Raw genomic sequence first — 7,436 nt, 5'->3', positions numbered from 1 at the left:
CTCTGTATTAGTTTAGATCCCCACTTCTCTTTCCTGATAGATCAGACCATAGTGTCCCAGTATACCTAACACAGTTCTTGTATATTCTTAATAATAGTTGGGTGAGGTATGTATGCTGGAGATTGAACTCAGGGTCTCATGCATGCTAGGCAAATGCTCTACCACTGAACTACATCCCCAACCCATCAATAATATTTAAATATTTATTGAATTAATGAACAACACCAAGGTTTTGGCTCTGACAAAATTTGGAGGAGCCATTAACAGAAAATAGTGCAGTTGTGGATGAGTGTGTTTATTTCAGGAGAAAACAGTGGGTTCCGTTCAGGGTAACATATACAAATATTGAAAATATTAGATTGGGGCTGGGATTGTGGCTCAGTGGTAGAGTGCTCCCCTAGCATGGGTGGGACCCAGGTTCGATCCTCAGCACCACATAAAAATAAAGGCATTGTGTTAAAAGAAAATATTAGGTTGGAGTTAGGCCAGGAGAGTAAAGTTTTGTTTTATTTTGTATGTTTTGCCACAATCCCAGTACTTTTTGTTTTTTTAAGACAGGATCTCACTAAATTGCATAGGGCCTGGCTACAAAATCTTTACCGTTGGTTGTGATGTGCTGAGTCTGACCTCAAACTCGCAATCCTCCTGCCTCAGCCTCCCAAATAACTGGGATTAGAGAGAAAATATTTTAATGAAGCTTACAGGTTGTAATGAATGGGGATAAAATCTCTGACCTAAGCATGAAATTTCTCTGCTGCTGCTACTTTTTCTTTTTTGGTTTTTTATTTTCCCTAAGAATGGAATGTGGCATTGTGAAAACTGCATGAGTTTTGTCATGGATCACCTATGAGACCTCTTTAACAAATTACTTATTCCCTCTCAGGCTGAGTTCCTCATCTGTAAGACAACGTCTAATTATCAAAATGGCTTTAGAGATAAGAGCTTAATGTAAAGTACCCAGTTCTTCCTAAATGTCATATTGTTAGCAAAAGACTACCATTTATTAAGTAGCCATGTACACATGCTAAATATGGAGTAGAAATCACATCAGATTATTCTCTCAAAAAAATAGGAGACGGTTTGAAACAAAATGGAAGAAAAACAGACAAGAAAAAAGTGGAAAAGAAAATAATGATGAAAAGAAAAACTAAGCACTGGAAAAGTAGGGTGTCAGGAACTAAATAAATACTAAGGGGGCTCATGGAAAGCTGTGGAGGGAGACAAAAAGAATCAGATGATTATCCTCCTACCCCTAAACCCATTCATTTCTTCCTAAATCACTACAGAACACTTGCCAAAACACAAAAGATTTCATGTATTGAATGGGGTATGGGGGAAGGGGCACAAAATGAGACATTACACACAGATTGATAGTCCTTTAAAATAAGCTGCAAAAATCTGACTAATCAAATGTTCTTAAGGGGCTGATCTGAGCAAAAAAAAAAAAAAAAAGTATCTCTACAATATATACCATATTTGATCAACAGCAAAGAATGAAGACATGGGATTGATTTGTTGTGGGTAGGAAATAACCAATTTTAAGAATTTGGCAATTCCTACACGTATTCACAATATTATCTGAGTATCACTTTTGCTTTATTAAAATCACTAGATAGTTTAGTAGCCATTTCTTCAGACTGATTGTTCTATCAGGTAATTGACATACTAATCATTTTTAAAAACCTTTTTTGTCTGTTTCCATTTGCCTCTCATGAGAAAAAGGAGAAAAGAAGATGCTTTAAGGCAGTGTTTTTTTAAACATAAAGGACTGGGAATTTAGCTCAGAGGTAAAGCTCTTGCCTAATGTGTGAGAACCTGGGTTTCATCCCCAACACAACAACAATAAAAAAAAAAAGCAGAAAAGGAATCATGAAAACTTATAACATACATTTTCATATCCCTTGGAATTCAGGGGACCCCAATCTAGGCAATAGTGCCTTTAAAGCTAAAAGTTTTAGCTTTCAAGTATAAAGTGACACCAATTCAATTATAAATGGAAACAGAAACTCAGGATCACTCAAAAATAAAAAGTGTTAGTTCACATGATCCAAAATATACTGATGTGCTTATATTTTATTTATTTCTATTATACTTACATTTGTATTATAAAAATTAAAACATCAACCAGACATGAGGGTGCATGCCTATAATCCCAGCAACTCAGAAGGTTGAGGCAAGAAATTCAAGGCCAGCCTCAATAACTTAGCAGACCCTGTCTTAACATTAAAAAAAAAGGGGGGGGGTTGGAATGTAGCTCAGCAGTAAAAGGCTCCTGGGTTCAACCCCAGTACCACAGACACACAAAAGTTAAAAGCTTTTAAATTCTCATGGAAAATTCAAGGTGTCTTGAAAATACAAAACCCTCAGTGGGCAATAAAACAGATTGAGAAACATGACCTGCATATGAAAAATGTTATCCAAAGAGTGAGAAAAGGGTGAGAAGGTGAGATGGTGATTCTCCCTAGCTAACCCCAACTCCAGGCTTTTCTTGGGATTCCTACTTTTTGTTGTTGTCGATGGTGTTACTGGGCTGTGAGCCCAGGGTGTTGCAAATGCCAAGTATGTGATCTACAACGGAACTACATCCCCAGCTCTACTTCTGTTTTTGATCCTTCCTTCACATAGTTTCATAACTGATTACACTATTCGTAATATATTACCTTTGGAAATTCAGCAGTTTGGTTTGGTCTAGTTTAGTTGGTGGCATTGCTGGGGGTCAAGCCCCTGCACACTAAACACATGCTCTACCACTGAGCTATTCCTCCAGACCTCAGCAGTTTTTGTTTGTTTGTTTTATAACTTTTCCTCTGAGAAATAGCAATTTTGATACTGTATCCCTCCCTGGAATGATTAAAGGTGAAAGACTGATCACAGAGTCCATTTCTTAGGTTTAGGGCTAATCTTATCTTCCCCTTTGTATTTACAAATTTCAAAGAGATGGTGTATTGCATATATTTTTACATTTTCTGTATTAATTCTGTAACAGCTTTGAAAACCCTTTGAGAAGGAGAAAGACTGCCCCTCCCAGGGGTAGACAGTCCTTAGAGATAACAAAGAACTCATCCAGGAACATGCCTTTGATATACAATTTGACCAATCTGGAGCTAGACCTCCTTTATCTGGTCTTTACACCCCAGGAGCCAATATTCTTCCCTAATCATCCCAGGCAATTAGGCAGTACCCCAAATGCTTAGAACCAGTCCTATAAAATCTTTGCCTTGCCCTGCCTTGCCTTTCCCTTAGAACTGCAATAAAGGCTCTGGCCTATATTTTCCCCTTGCTACTGTCCTTCTACCTAACCAAACTGTGGCATTTTCCCTGTAAGACTGCATGGCATGTGGCACCTCCTCTCTAGTACCTGTGGGTATAGAAGACTTTGTTTTCTTGTGCCTCACCTGTGTCTCCTCTTGTGGTCACACCTGACTGACAGTCACCTAAAAGAACACAGAACAGGTATCCCAAAATTGAGACTTTGAACTCAGAGAAATGTTATATTTTATAGTTGCATTGTCATATTTCTAGAAGATGAGACATAAATCTTGAAGCAGTCTGTTTACTCAGGGAAATCATTAGAATGGACCCTGTAAAATATATAAAGGAAATACCTTTTTTAATATTTATTTTTTAGTTTTAGGTGGACACAATATCTTTATTTTTATGTGGTGCTGAGGATCAAACCCAGTGCCTCAAGCATGCTAGGCAAGCGCGCTACCACTTGAGCCACATCCCCTACCCCAAAAGGAAATATTATCCTAAAGAAAACCATAAAAGGATCATTAACCCACATTCACATATGTCATCTCAATATGCTGGAGTATTATCTATTTCAATAACATAAATTTTGTGCATAGCAGGATTGTGCCCTTGCGGGGAAACATCATTTTTTTTCCAAAATAGGGACAAAGACAGAAATGTTTTTTTAAAGTCTCAATTTTCTCTTAGGTATCCTATGTATTTGTTTTTTTAAAGAGAGAGTGAGAGAGGAGAGAGAGAGAGAGAGAGAGAGAGAGAGAGAGAGAGAGAGAGAGAGAGAGAGAATTTTTAATATTTATTTTTCAGTTTTTGGCGGACACAACATCTTTGTTGGTATGTGGTGCTGAGGATCGAACCCGGGCAGCACGCATGCCAGGCGAGCACGCTACCGCTTGAGCCACATCCCCAGCCCCCCTATGTATTTTTTATCCAAGTGTTGTGCACAGGAGATCACATGTTATCCGAGAGACTGAGAAAAGGGTGAGAAGGTGAGATGGTGGTTCTCCATAGCTAAACCCAACTCCCGAGGAGAGTGCCAACCTAATTCCCACACTTCATGCAAGAAGACAGACTGGCTTGGACCACTAGTCTCTCACAGGTGGCATGCTATAAAGTCAGATTATCCAAACACTGGAAAGTGTCAGCAATTCGTAGGATTGCATTGGCCAGGTCAAGGTAGAGATAAGTGTTCTCCCTAAGGAAAAGTATGGTCCCTTCATTAGACACTGTAGAGTGGAAATAAGCAAATTATGGACTGAAAAAAAAAAAAAAGTATCTTTCAGATGGTTGGCTTGTCACTGGCATTAGAATTCCAAGGTGTACCACAGTCTGGAGATTCCTGGTGGGAGTAGCAGGCAGGGTGAGCCAACTCTGTTATCAGGAATCTGAAGAACAGCCACTTCTAGTGGCAAAAGTGAGCTTTTCTTTGCTTGTTGTGTCTGGCCTCTATGTGTCCCTCTCCTCTCATCCCATACTAAGTAGGAATTGAACCTAAGGGTGCTTTACCACTAAGCTATCCCAGCGTGCGTTCTCTCTCTCTCTCTCTCTCTCTCTCTCTCTCTGAGACAGGGTCTTGCTAAATTGCCCAGGCTGGCCTCAAATTTGCAATCCTCCTATCTCAGTCTCCCAAATTGCTGAAACTATAGGCCTATGCCAGCCACCACACCTGGCATCTTTCTGTCTTGTTAAATGGAACAGCCTGAACTGAGTTGAGTTTTGGGGAATAAGGTGAGAAGATGGGGGCTCAGTGTTAGCATGTGCAAAGACTTGGATTCAGTCCCTACCACCAAAAAATTAAAAAGTGAGATCTATGTCCATTGGGGTAAGGAAGAGTTGGTATGAAGCCCAGAAGAATCAGTGGTCTGGAGCATGGCAAAAGTGAGAGTAATTTCCAGGGAGGATCTGTGGTCCACTTAACCATTTCCTAGGGACTCCTCATAATCTCTGAGTAAGAGTATTCCTTTGCTGTATAGGCCCGTGAGAACTGAGGGCTTATAGGCTGAATCTGGTGGATTGGCCCAAGAGAACCCTATTGTGTTACCTAGCAAAGTTCTGTTGTTTTTTAATGGTTGTCACTAGGGCAAAATGTCTTAAAACTGAGGGTCACAGTGGAAAAAAAAACTATAAAACATCTGGGGTTGTGGCTCAGTGGTAGAGCCCTTGTCTAGCATATGTGAGGTACTGGGTTCGATTTTCAGCACCGCATTTAAGTAAATAAAGTCCATTGACAACTAAAAAAAAAAAAAAAAATGACCTCTGAAGCCAATGACTTGGCTCTACAATCTGCTAAAGACTAAATAATAGTGATGGAAAACCTGTCAACTGGAATCCTGCTACCGGGTCTACCAAAATGGCTTCTTCTCCACTTCACATGTGGGTCTATCTCCTGGGCTTCTGTCAGTGATGGCAGACTGACCTGTGTTTTTAACCTTACTGGTTATAATTTAAAGTTATGTAATACAACAATGCAGCTACACTTTTAGAAAATCCAACATGAAAGTTTCTTTTAATGAGATTAATTTCTTAATATCTATTTATTCATTTGTTATTTTATTTATTTTTGCTGGTACCCAAGAGTGTTCTACCTTTGAGCTACATCTCCAGTACTTTTTATTTTTCATTATTTTTATTTATTTTTTTATTTTTTAAATTTTGAGACAAAGTCTTGATAAGTTGATGAGAGTTTTGTAAAGTTGCTGAAGTTGGCCTTGAGCTTGCAATCCTCCTGCTTTATCTTCCAAGTCACTGGGCACCCTATATCAGACCCTTCTTATTATTTTGAGACAGAGCCTCACTGAGTTACCTAAGATGGCCTCAAACTTGCAATCTTTCTGCATCAGCCTTCTAAGAAGCGGGAGTTACAAGTATGTGCCTCTCTGCCCAGCTATCTCTCACAGTGTGTGTGTGTGTGTGTGTGTGTGTGTGTATGTGTGTGTGTGTGTGTGTATACATACTATTAGTTGTAGATGGACACAGTACCTTTATTTATCTTTATGTGGTGCTGAGGATCGAATCCAGGGTCTCACACACATGCTAGGCAAGTGGTCTACCACTGAGCCACAATCCCAGCACCCCCCTCACAGTTTTAACATTCACATATACTGGGGCTGGGGATGTGGCTCAAGCGGTAGCGCGCTCGCCTGGCATGCGTGCTGCCCGGGTTCGATCCTCAGCACCACATACAAACAAAGATGTTGTGTCCACCGAGAACTAAAATAAATAAATAAATAAATAAATAAATTCTCTCTCTCTCCCTCTCCTCTCTTTATAAAAAAAAAAAAAAACATTCACATATACTATAAATATTATAAAATCTGGAGTTATCAGTGTTTGTATCTGCATCTTGAAAAGATCTCAGCTTTAACTACCTCTAATCTCTCTAATCTTATTATTATTTATAGATTTAATTTCAACTTTTTAAATTTTATTGTGCTAAAAGATAAATAACAAAATTTACTGTTTTGTTGTTGTTGTTTGTTTTTGTTTTTTTGGTACCAGGGATTGAACTCAGGGACTTGTCCACTGAGCCACATCCCCAGCTGTCGGGAGCCATTCTGACACGTGATTGGGTGACTCCCGTTAAGGGCCTGAGGCGCTTTGGCTGTGTCGAAGCTTTCCCGACCCTTTCCTGATGAGAGAGCCCATCCGTGTGGGGGTGTGCATGACCACTGACCCCGGAGACCCAATCACTGACCCTGACCTTGGAGTGCAGCCCCCCCTCAACCTTCATTGGATGGAATTCTCCCCTGAATCTCTTGTTCCCCAAATAAAAGGCTACTCCCAGGCGTGTTGGCTCTCTCTCTCTCCTGCTAGCCCAGAGTAATCCTCGCTGCCCTACTGGGCAGCTGGAGGCGGGAACCAGGGAGGTGAGCCGTCTCGGACCTAGCAATATAAATAAGGTAACTGGTTTGTGTGTTTTATTTTGATCTCTTCTAACTAACTTTATGCCTAGAACCTCATTAATGAAACCACTGCGCAGGACGCGTGGTAGACCCAGCCCTGTTTTGTATTTTATTTAGAGACAGGGTCTTACTGAGTCACTAAGAGCCTTATGTTTGCTGAGTTTCTTCTGGCTTTGAACTCACAATCCTCCTGCCTCAGCCTCCGGAGCCACTGGGATTACAGGCATGCACTACCGTGCCTGGCAAAATTCACTGTTTCAACCATTTTTAAGTGAATGGTTT

This window comes from Spermophilus citellus, assembly GCF_964194105.1.
Source record: "Spermophilus citellus genome assembly, chromosome: 13".
NCBI classification, from domain to species: domain Eukaryota; kingdom Metazoa; phylum Chordata; class Mammalia; order Rodentia; family Sciuridae; genus Spermophilus; species Spermophilus citellus.
The sequence above is the reverse complement of the archived record's forward strand: the minus strand, read 5'-3'. Positions refer to the sequence as shown.